The 12,625-nt window shown below is 37.1% G+C and overlaps 1 protein-coding gene across 6 annotated transcripts in view; it reads left to right on the forward strand.

Annotated features, from left to right (window-relative positions):
* The window catches only part of ZC3H12C (zinc finger CCCH-type containing 12C), a 78,433-nt gene that overhangs the window by 45,191 nt on the left and 20,617 nt on the right, over positions 1–12,625 (forward strand). The gene's annotated exons all lie outside the window — the stretch shown is intronic.

Raw genomic sequence — 12,625 nt, forward strand, 5'->3', positions numbered from 1 at the left:
CAAGGGAAATACAATGCAAACCATGTATGTCATATTAAATTTTCTAGTACCTACATTAAAAAGTAAAAAGAAACAGGTAAAATTAATGTGACTAATGTATTTTGTTTAGGCTAACATGTCTAAAATATCTTGCTGACATGTAATCAATTTTAAAAAGTTATTAATGAGATAGTTTACATTATTCTTTTTTTTTTTTTTTAAGACAACGTCTTACCCTGTCACCCAGACTGGAGTGCAGTGGCACCATCTTGGCTCACTGCAACCTCCGCCCCCAGGTTCAAGCGATTCTTGTGCCTCAGCCTCCCTGAGTAGCGGGGACTCCAGGCACATGCCACTGTGCCTGGCTAATTTTTGTATTTTTTAGTAGAGCCTGGGTTTTACCATGTTGGCCATGCTGGTTTCAAACTCTTGACCTCAAGTGATCTGCCTGCCTCGGCACCCCAAAGTGCTGGGATTACAGGCATGAGCCACCACTCCTGGCCTGCATTATTCTTTTGATTTTAAGTCTTTGAAATCTGGTGTATATCTTATAGCACATCTCAATTTAGAATAGCCATATTTCAGGTGCTCAGTATCCTGATGTGGCTATTGACTACTATATTGGACAATGCACTTCTAGAGCCCCATGCAGACCTACCAAGTCAAGTTCAAAGTGTAACTCAGGCATCACTTTGTAAGTAGTGTGCCTTCCATTAATGATGTATGCTGAAATTAGGGAACTACTGTTTTCTGTAGATGACAGCAAGTTCTTTGACATAGACTATGAGGAGAACCAACCTAATCCTCTAAATAGCTTTTTCGGGTGGAGGCAGTATTATCTTTCTTTCATTTATTAGCAAATGCAACAAGATTTGAACTACTTGCCAAGACAAAATGGAATTCAAACCCAAAAATGTCTGACCTAAAAGCCTATATTCTTCATTATATAAAAAAGAGAAAAACTAAGTTGAAAAGGTTAAAGCCAGATCTTACTAGAGAATTTAAAGCTGGCTCTGTAATCCAAGGGAAATTGAAGGGTTTTCAGTAGAGGAGTGTCAAGAGTAGAGTTGTGCCTTATACTGATCATTTTTGCAGTGATGTATGGGAGGTAGGAGATCAGTTTGGATGTAAACAACCCTTTCTAATGGAGTAGAAAGAGTCTCGCCAAGTGTCATAGAGGTATGGAATGCTCATAGGGCTTTGAGAAGGACTTCAGTAAGATTACCTCTTGTTTGATCTTTCCCAAACTTGACCACAAAATAATCTTTTTCTTGAATAATCCAGAATGTCTGAATGATTACCTTAGTGATATTAAGACCAAAAGCCATAAAATTGCCAAACGAGGGAATAGTGAAGGAAAGTCATAGATCCCTGAGGAATACCTACAACCATGCCTGTATACCAGAATTACCAGAGGAGTTATTTAAAAATACATTTTCTAGCATTCTACTTTTGTAGAATATAGAATTAGTCTCTATCCACATGTACCCTCTAGTTTAAATTCATATATTTTCTTTTTTTTTTTTTTTTTTGAGACTGAGTCTCGCTTTGTCACTCAGGCTGGAGTGCAGTGGCATGATATATTTTCTTAAATGAATCCAATGCTTTCTAGATTTTTCCCTGGTTTTAGGTTCAGATGACTTGTCGTTAAGAAAATACAATTAAGGCCGGGCACAGTGGCTCATGCCTGTAATCCCAGCACTTTGGGAGGCCAAGGCAGGTGGATCACTTAAGGCCAGGAGTTCAAGACCAGCCTGGGCAACATGGCAAAATCCCATCTCTACTAAAAATACAAAAATGAGCTGGATATGGTGGTGCATGCCTACATGGGAGGCTGAGGTGGGAGGATGGAACGAGCCTGGAAGGTGGAGGCTGCAATGAGCTGAGATCACATCACTGCACTCCAGCCTGGGCAACAGAGACCCCATCTCAAAAATAACAACAACAACAAATTCTAGCGAGCTATCCAGAGTGGGAATGTGATAAATTGATGTTAGTCTCCTTTGGTACCTAAAAGTGTTTGAGTTCTTCAATATTCTTCCATGACCTAGTCATCTGACTTCATTAAAATTAACTAAATCTCCATATCCCATTTCAGCTTCTTCCAGATTTTATATAAAATAAGAATGATGAAAGAAAAAGCCCAGAGCTTCATGGCTACCTCCACATCATGCCATAGCACACATTCTTCTGTTGAGTGTTAGAATGGAAGCTGGCCACACCAGTCTTGTGTTTTTGATATGAACAGACAGTTGAAACTTTTCCCTCCTTTATCATGGCAAGTCCTACCTTTTGGGTAGTGAACCCAGGTTTCTGGGATTAGATTAAATCTCTCCCCTGACTGGTGGGTAGGCCTTATTTTTGCATGTTCGTGTGGAGTATTAGGATAAATGTTTTGTTGGCTAATAATCTCACATGAACCACTTTTGCCCATGGGATCCATGCTTGTATTTTCTGTTAGTGATACGGAGCTACTAGAAGAATTTAAGCAAGGAAAAAAGTGGCATAGTAATATTTTGCCTTTAGGAAAAATCACTCTATAGAGAAATGTAGAGAATGGATTTGAGCACTAAGATTGGAGACAAAGAGACCCACTTATGTTTGAAAATATATGCAAAAGTTAAATTGTGGACAACTCCTAGAAAAAGATGCAACAAGAATATCATTGGTTTTATATACCGATCAAATGACACAGAATAGAGAAATAAAGTAACCATTTGCTTGAGAGTTTATACTCAGCCCCGCAAAGAGTCATATTAGAAAACAGCTGGTGTTAGTACACATCTGATTGTAACTGGGGTATTAAAAAAAGCACTGCAGGTAAATCACTGAAGTAATTTTCTTAAAGTTTGAACAGAAATCAGATATAGATTATATAGAGTCAGAATATGAACAGGGAAAATGCATTAAGCTGTGATAACTTTCCTCTGTATCAAGAAAATGAACTAAGCCCATATATTTATGAAATACAAGCAGAGTTTAGCAATCTGTACAATCAGGATTTAAGCTTCTGATTAATCTTTTAAAAAGTACAAAGCCTTTCTTATATCTAATCTTTGTGAAGCTGTATGAACTTGAGAACCCTTTTTAATATAAATTTGAATACTGAAGGCTTTCTTGCCTAGGCTCTAAAATTTGCCTTCAATTGTTTGGTTGGTTTTGCTCTGCTGTTGCCTGGTTATCATTTAAGTACAGCACTGACTTATAGTTAATAAAATCATCCTGGAAACCTAGTCCAAATGTATGGTTTAGACTACAAATGAGACTAAAAATTGCCGGAATTCATACAAATTTGTTTTTGGCTCTCTCAACAAAACTGTATCAAAATTACGTGCAGTAGACCTGCATGAAACGTGTCTAGCCCAAATTGAGATATGCTGTAAATATAAACTACATATCACATTTCGGAGACTTCGTACAAAAATATGTAAACTATTTGAATAACTTTTATGTTGATTGTGGATTTAAAGAATTTGATATATTGAGTTAAATGAAATACATACTAAAATTAACTTCAGCTGCCTTTTACTTTTTTAATGTGGTATGCCAGATGATTTAAAACTATATATGTGACTCACATTATATTTCTATTGAATAGCCTCTCAGTAGACTGTTTTCTAAGCCCCAGTTTACTAGGAGTAACATTCATTAAAGGATAGCTTAAATTCCCTCTAGGTGAGTGTCACAGGTATTACTTCATTTGGCAGTGCCCCATTTCTCTTACTGTTTTTAAAGAAAATCCTTAGAGCCTATGAAAAGAATCAAAGAATCAGAGCTAGCTTTTTGTTGTTGTTTAATTATATCATTGTGGAGCCTGACAAAGGCAGATATTAGAGTTATATTCCATTGCACCTCTTTATAATTCTAAGTACATAATTCTAGTTGTCATCAATGTCATGTACTTTAATAGACCAGTCAGCAGTAAACTTTCCTATTATCTCAAGTGTGCTTATTTAAACTCTAACCTAAAAATTGGCAACCTTAGTAATCCTATTACATAGAAATAAAGTTAATCACAGATCTTCACCTAACTAGTGTTACCAGTTATACAAAATGGGGAAAAAGTGATTAGAGTCCATGTTTTCTACTTTTGTTAATAAGACCTTTTTACATCTACTAAACAGATTTTCTTCATTATCTTTAGACTGGATCTTGACCAGCTAGATGTTGCCTCAAATTGTAGACCTTATATGGCGAAGGAAATCTTTTTTCCTTTCCTTTTTCCTTGGCCCTTTCAATTCTCAAAGCTGTACTGCTGTTGAGCTCATAACCAACTGAAGGGTAATAATTACTGCATAATGGACTTCCATAGTAATTTTGGTGTTAAATATTTTTGTTGTCCTAAATCGATGACTTCCAGGCTTCTATTTTCCTTTAAAGCAGTACAATCCTGCAAATCTCTTCATGGAAGCCCAATATTTAAAATCAAGCAATAGCAGAGTTCTGTTTGAATTGGGAAGGATGTACAGGGTTGTGTTCCCACTTAAAAATTCCCTTCTCTACTCCCCAGAAGGTCCTGCCATGCCATGGAATTTCTGTTTGGAACACAGCTTGATAAGCATTGATTTAAATGATCTATAACAAAGGACATGGATTTAGTTTTCTGGTGGTATGTTTAATATTTAGCATCCTGTGAATGAGATTTAGCTTCAGAATGATTTTGGTATATTGGAAAAGAGATCAGAGACAATAACGTTGAGTAGCTATAAGAATAACAAAATAGGCATGCATAAATAGTTATGAGCCTTCAATACCAAAGAAAAAACTCCAGATCCCCATGAGATGAATTATAGATTCTCAAATAAATATGAAATTTAATTGGACTACAATGAGAGAAAGTAAAATATCCTGTTTCTACGTTTCTGTATTTTCCTATTGAAGATGAGAGGCAGCTGCACTTCTTCCCCCTGCTTAAGGACTACGGAATAGATGTAAGAGAATTTAACAATCATTAAACATTGAAAAATATATCAGTGAAGAAGGTCTTAATGTCATTTTTTTTAGAGTCCTTTAAAATTAAAATCTATTTTCATGTGTCCAAGATGGTTTATGTATAATCAGGCCTAAAATATGAGAAAAAAATAAAATTAATTCACCAAATATTTGAAGAGTACCTGGACTTTATATTAATAATTTAATGTTCTATAAATATTTATTAATATTATAATTATTCTGTGATTAAAATCTACTATACTCTTTCTCTAATATAATTAACTATATCTAAACTGGAAGGATTTTGATACTAAAGATTCAAGTATGATTTTCTAGTTTAAAAAGATTATTTTTAAAAATACACACACGTATATGTATTTGTATATGTGTATGTGTATATATGTATAAAGATGGGGTCTTGCTATGTTGTCCAGGCTGGTTGAACTCCTGGGCTCAAGCAGTCCTCCCACCTAAGCCTCCCACAAGTGCCAGGATTACAGGCGTGAGCCACCATGCCCAGCCTAAAAAGATACCTTTATATTTCCATTCTAGCCACTTCATTGACAAACTCTGCTAACTTGTGTCCTTATCACGATAGGTAGGTTAATCTAATTACCCATTAAAGTAATAGAAGTTTTATAATCATACTTATTTTTCTAGTGGAGGGTATCTTATGCAAGTACATCTTAGAATATAGCAAACTTACAGGTCAAGTTTTTAATTTAAATAAAAGATGATATATAGAAGGTTATAGAAAATCAGTTGCATGTCCTTTTGAATCCCATAATTACCTTGATCTTTTGTTTGGTTTCTTTTTAAAACACTGTTTACTGATCTCTACACATCATGCATTTTGCTCTAAAAGTCATAGTTTAGTATTGTGAGATTAAAGCTATTAAATAAAGATGTATTTTATTGGTTTCATTTTGATTCCAAAACAAGCTTTTTTCCATTTTCTAAATATTAAGACTGAGAGGACATGAGAAAGTAAAGACACTAGCATGTGTCGAAGACTTCGATATGCCACGCACTTGGCTAGGTTTATTACCTTATTCAGTTCTCACAACGCTATGAGGTAGGTGAGGTTATTTTCATTTTAAAGATGAGAAATTGAGATTCAGAATAAGAATCCCAAGCTCACACAGAAAAGTGGTAAAGAAAAAATTTAAACTCCTGTCAAATTCCAGAGGCTATGTTATTTTCAGTATCTTCAAGAGCCATCTCTATTTGGAGTACTGAAATGTGCCATTCTAGGTACTTTGTATCATTAGATTTTAGATGATTTGTGAAAAAGACTTTTTAAGAATAGGTCTTCTTTGATCATGTAAATAATATACGTATTATATAAGTTTTAGAAATAAAGATCACCTGTAATTTCCAAGGTTTTTAACAAGCATTATATAATATGCAAATTGTAGTAAAATCAAATTTGAGGAAATAAAAAGATAACTGAAAAGAGGTTCCTCTGAAAAGAGGTTCCTTTGTTCTTTTCTTCACTGCCATATAAAGTATTAAAAAGAGGCAGTCTCTTTTTATAGATGCCTTCATTCTCTTTTTAGGTTTTTCCATGTTTTTCAATTACTCCCCGTGTCTATCATTGGAAGGTAACAGTTATAATTCTAAAATAACCCTTCCTGTTCTGTGGTTAACCTAGTTAATGGTATCTGCATATATACCTAAAGAAAACATTAATATGTAACATTATGGTTTTTTAGATATGGCAGATCTAAAAGTGGTTGTCCCATCATCTTCCCTTCTAGGCCCCAGACTGAGGCACATTGCATTACAATATGTGGTCCCTTGAATTTTTCTCTGCATTACAAAACCCACCTCTATTATCTATTAACCATTGTAGGTGGCTAATATAGTGCCATTAATAAACAAGCATAATTCTCCGGTGGCAATTCATATGGTGTAATAGGATACAAGAAATTATTTTGACTTCTTAGGCCCTTCTCTTGAGGGCAGAAAAGTAGAATTTATGTGCTTTTCCAGTATATTAGTCTTGAGTAAAGATAATCTTGTTAGAGCTATGAGACAAAGTGAATTTACAGAAAAATGAAAAATTATAATAGTGAAAGCCTTATGAAGAATATGTTTGTTAAGATAATTTATGTTCACTTAGCTCTCCCTAATTTCCAGTTGTCTAGTTCATAAGGCGTTGCTTTTACCTGAAACTGAGTAGGCATTTTTGGATAGAAGTAATGAGGTTTCAATTAACCCAATCCAAAGCGCAGTAGTCCTTTTCAGAGCTTGGTCTACAGATTAATTTCATCTTATTATCCAATATGAGCTCTACAACAAATTACAGAAATTGGGGGGGGGGGGGAGTTGCAGTGACTCTAGTAAATCAGCATCTCATATCCTATGTGGTATTTTAGCTGCCACTGATGTTAGGATGCCTCTCTTCTTCGAAATGTGGCCCATAGCATGGAAGATCCCCAGCACATACTTTCTCTTGATATAAACAAGCACATACTCACCAGCTCAAGTGCCCTGTCTCCTAGAGTCTTCCAAATACCCAGCGTACAGAATATGATGGCTCTTAGGTTACACAGCAGGTCCCTTCACAACAAATTAACAGCAGTAAGAAACAAGAGAGAGGCATGTTCTTCGAACACAGGACCTATTGGCTCGGGAATCTCAGACGAAAAAGAAAAGGTAGAAGACGGTTGAGAGAAACCCATAACTTGTTGTTTTAGTTTAGTTTTGTTTTGTTTTTGAGACGGAGTCTTGCTCTGTCGCCCAGGCTGGAGTGCTGTGGCGCGATCTCGGCTCACTGCAAGCTCCGCCTCCCAGGTTCACGCCATTCTCCTGCCTCAGCCTCCCGAGTAGCTGGGACTACAGGCGCCCGCCACCACGCCCGGCTAATTGTTTTTGTATTTTTAGTAGAGACGGGTTTCACCGTGTTAGCCAGGATGGTCTTGATCTCCTGACCTCGTGATCCGCCCGCCTCAGCCTCCCGAGGTGCTAGAATTACAGGCATGAGCCATCGCGCCCGGCCCCGTAACTTGTTTTAATGGGTCAGGCTAAAACAAGAAAGATGAACAGAAACTGCAGAATTCATGGCTCTAGTCTCCACAAGACAGAGCAGGAAAAGATTAAGGCAGGAAAAACAAGCAAACAGATCAGGTTGTCCCATTTCCAGCACTGAGGCTCTCCCATTATGTCACTTTTGCTCCTAGTTGCAGCGTTATTTCCTGTCTGATTTCCCGAGGGGAGAAATCTCTGGAGGGGGTAGTAAAGCTTCATGGTTGGGTTGCATCTCTTGCATCTTCCTCAGTCTCTTCCAGCATCCCTTTTTCCAATGCCCTAGCTTCCTATAGTAGTGACCTATTGACTTTTCATTAGAGGATCTTCTCTTATTTGTTGGTAGTCCCAGAAAGGGGTTTGCTCCCCTTGTGAACAATTCTAACTGGGAAGGTAACACTGCAGTCTTAAGTTTCTTTGTCTTTATCTTTCTACATTTTTTTTCCAAAACTGGATTGCTATTGCCAATACCTGAGAAACTTGTCTATCCTTACCATCCACGTACCTTTTCTTTTACCTACGCCTGAATTCCTAGTAGCAAGGCTGCCATAAAAGTAGAGAAGAATAAGGGTCTATTCTGATCTACCTTTAAATCCATCCTTGTTAATTTAGAAAATGCCTCAGTCAGCCACTGATGAAAATCAATGGGGACTCACCCAACAGCAGCATTGCAGCTTCTCCCAGGTCAGCTCGCGGTGGGTTTCTAAGGCATGAGAGGAGGTAGTCTCCTCTTGTTTGAGGAGGCAGTCAGCTTCCTGAGGCCAGGGCACTCCCTTACAAGAGGGCTTATCATTTGCCTCCATCGTGCCTGTCCCATTAGTCAAACACAGTCGGCCAGAGCAACTCCATGCAGCAGCCAGCATGCCACAGAGCACCTCGGCAAATGTTTCCAGATCTTTTCAGAGCACTGGGAAATAACTCTTTAAGATGGGTACCATCAGCTGGGGAAAAGGTCATATGCACTCCTACCATGTCTGATGTACCTGGCAGTCCTGGATCACTTTAAAAAGGCATTTGAGTCACCGGAGCTACTAAAGGGTAGGGCTGATTTTCTTCCATTGAGATGAAAAAATAAGTTGATTCAATGAGAACACATGACTACAGGGAGGGGAATATCACACACCGGGGCCTGTCAGGGGGTCGGAGGGAAGGGGAGGGAGAGCATTAGGACAAATACCTAATGCTCGCGGGGCTTAAAACTGAGGTGATGGGTTGATAGGTGCAGCAAACCACCATGGCACATGTATACCTATGTAACAAACCTGCACATTCATTCAGCCCATGTATCCCAGAATTTAAAGTAAAATTTAAAAAAAAAAAGAAAAGAAAAGAAACAATAAGTTGGTTTGTATGACACTGTAGTGTCAGTCTCATTTTGCTGTTTGGTATCCTTACTCCTTTTGCCTCCCCTTTCATCCAAGTTACCAAGGCAACCATTTGCCAACCTAATACCTTAATTCTAGGACAGTCTGTTATCCAGGTTCTCAGACTCCTTGTTCCTTCTTCTTCGTCATTTCTGCCTCTGTAGCTGTGTTTTGCATGTTCTGTTTAGGGAAGTTTTGGAGAATGGAATCCACATTAGAATATTCTAATAAGGCTAGCAATTTTCCCCCTTCCAAAGGGAAGTTATCTCCAGAACCTGTAGCCATTGGGAATCATCCATCCATCCAGAAGGTCATTGCCCCACTCTTCTAGGACCTAGATAGAGGCAAAGAAGGGCAACAAGAAGCAGAAAGAGCAACAGCAGAAAGAGGTCAAGAACCTGGAGGAAGAGAAAGGAGCTTTCAGTTACTTTATCTCTTCCTCCAGTTTCTTAATTCATTCTTTGTGGCTGCCCACTTCATTCCTTCTTTTATTTCCTGAGATCCAGAGATACCAATAATCCTTTTGAGTGGGGTTTTTCTGAGAATTCCTGTAAATACATCAATTTGTCTACTTCAAATGAGACTTCTTTTGACCATTGCAAAGCCGGATTTTTATAAGTATGCTTATGCCAAATGTGAGAGAATAAAAGAAGCCTTTTATTTTTAAAAAAGAGACCTACTGACAATATTCTAGGCATCTCGTATTTTTCTACTGTTAAAGCCAGTGATGAATCAGATGGGACCTTCAAAGAGTTACCCATTTTGCTCAGTTGTAACTTGGAATTTGCAGAGAGGCTTTGGAATTTTCCCTGGGAACCAAATCCCACTCAGCCAAAGTAGTCAGAGGGAGACTTTTTGGCAAACATTCAGAGTTCTGACCTAATCACGGGTGACCACAAATCCTCCAACAAATTCACCCACCAAAAGGACTCACTTGAGATATACCAATCTTCCGTATTGCCAAATTGTTGGGATAAAAAAGTAATCAAGGCCCAAAGGGACATGCTAATTCATAAATCTAGAAGTAACTAACTTTGTTACTGAGCAGAAAACCCCTGCATCCATGCAGATAGCCCATAAGTGGCTATAGAGCTATGGTGAATGTTCTCTATTTATAAGCAATTAAAGCTACGGTCCTTTTTTTAGTAAATAGTCAACAGATAGTTCATTTGCATCAGTAGCTACATGGCACTTACTCTGACATCCTGTTTTTCATCATTCTTTATCTGGCTCACTCTGATTTTGTAATTCTTTATCAGTACCTCCTCCAGTTGTCCCTTATATTGTATCTAGCACGTATGATGAGTCACATCCTTCATCATGCGTCAGTAAGGTTAGATTAAGTTCAGTCTCCCAAAACCTCTCCTAGTGTGACAAGTCCCATCTGCAGATTTGAGCCACCAGGTAACTGTCTGCTCAGGCTTAAGTTATTATACCATGAATGATTCTGGATCTTGATGCCTGACACAGACTTCCAAGACAACAGCAGCGATTCTAGAGATTTCTCAGTTAGCATTCATTTTGGGGCCTGATCAGGGGAATATTGGCTGGGAAAGTCCTGGTAACTCAGGGACCCACCCTGCTCATCCCCACTAACCTGACTTTCCCTCGCCGTTTAAAAGATAAGAACAGTAGCTTGCCCCCAAGTGCCACCTAAGGCTGGGAGGAGGATGAAAGGCAGCTGCCAATTGTATTGAATCTAATTTCGAGTTCCTGTGGGGTTTTACTGTACCTGGATGCAGAGCTACTGTATTTTAGAGAAAGTACGCCTTCCGCTTTATGGAAGTATTGCCAAATTGCTCTCCCAAATAGTTATACCAATTTACACTCCCACCTGTGATGTATGAGTTCCTACTTTCACACATTCTTGGCAACATCTGGTGTTTGCAGACTTTATTTTTATCAATCTGATGGGTGTGAAGTAGTGTCTCATTTTGGCTTTAATTTGCATTTCTTTACTATTGAACATCTTTTCCTATGTTCATTGGTCATTTGAGTTTCCTCTTCTGTGAATTGATTGTTCATATCTTTTGCCTTAAAAAACAACTGGCTACCTCTTTTAATATACGAGAGTACTTTATATTCTGAGTACTAACCTTTTGATTGGTATTATATGTTGCAAATCTCCTCTCCAAAGCTATGACCTGTTTTTTTATTATGGAGTCTTTTGTATAAAGAACTTTCATGTGCTCCAATATGTCTGTTTTTCTTAATAGCATGTAGTTCTATGTCTTGTTTAAGAAGTGTTTTCTTACCCTGATGTGAATTCTCTGGTAATTTATTCTAAAACTTTTATAATTTTTCTTTTCATATTTAAATATTTGATCTATCAACAATTTATTTTTGTATATGATGTGAGATTAAAATGCAGTTTTATTTTTTCCACAGGAATAACCAGTTGCCCTAGTACCATTTGCTAAATAGTTCATCTTTTCCTCATTGATTTGTAATGTCACCTTATTGCTGGCCTTTTGTTTTTCCATACTAATTTTAAGATTAGTTTCTCAAGTTCTGTGAAAAAAACCTTTGGAGAATTTGATTGGAATTGCAACATACAGATGAATTTGAAATCATTTGCCATCTTTATTAATCGAGTCTTACTGTCCATAAAAATAGTATATTGTTCTTTTATTTAAGTCTTACCTTATGCCCTTTAATATAGGTTTTCAATTTTCATGTTATCTATAAAGCTCTTGCATGTCTTTTTTTAAAGATCTGTATGGCTTTTATTACATTACAAATTGGATCTTTTAAATTAAAATCGTAAATTGGTTTTGCTGCTATAGCAACACTAATTTTTTAACAAGGACATTATATCTGCAATGTAATAACATATTGTGGTGAAAGAGTGTATTGTATGTATGGTACAGATTCCTGATATCTGTTGAAATCTGTTTTATGACCTAGTACATAGCCAATTTATTTATAAAGTTTTCATATTTTTTAAAATAATTTTTTCTCTTTAGTTTTGTGCAGAATTTGTATATGTCCATTAGCTCAAGCTTGTAATTGATTATTCCAGTTATCTATATCCTTATTAAATGTTTTCTTCTTCTGTCAATTAGTATGGTTGTGGATTTTTTTCATTTCTTCTAGTAATACTGTGATCTTTTGTGTTACTAATTTGGAGATGAGTTTAGAATGACAATAGCTTCCTATTAACTGTTACATAACAACTTTTCTGCTCCTAATAATGATTTTTGCCATAAAATATATTCTTTTTCTGGGTATTCATAGAGCTGTGCCCAGCATAGCAATTAGGGATATTTTCAGCTGCAAATAACAGAAAACTTGACCACAGATTCCTAAACACATGGAGG

The sequence above is a fragment of the Pan paniscus genome, chromosome 9 (assembly GCF_029289425.2).
Source record: "Pan paniscus chromosome 9, NHGRI_mPanPan1-v2.0_pri, whole genome shotgun sequence".
Taxonomy (NCBI): domain Eukaryota; kingdom Metazoa; phylum Chordata; class Mammalia; order Primates; family Hominidae; genus Pan; species Pan paniscus.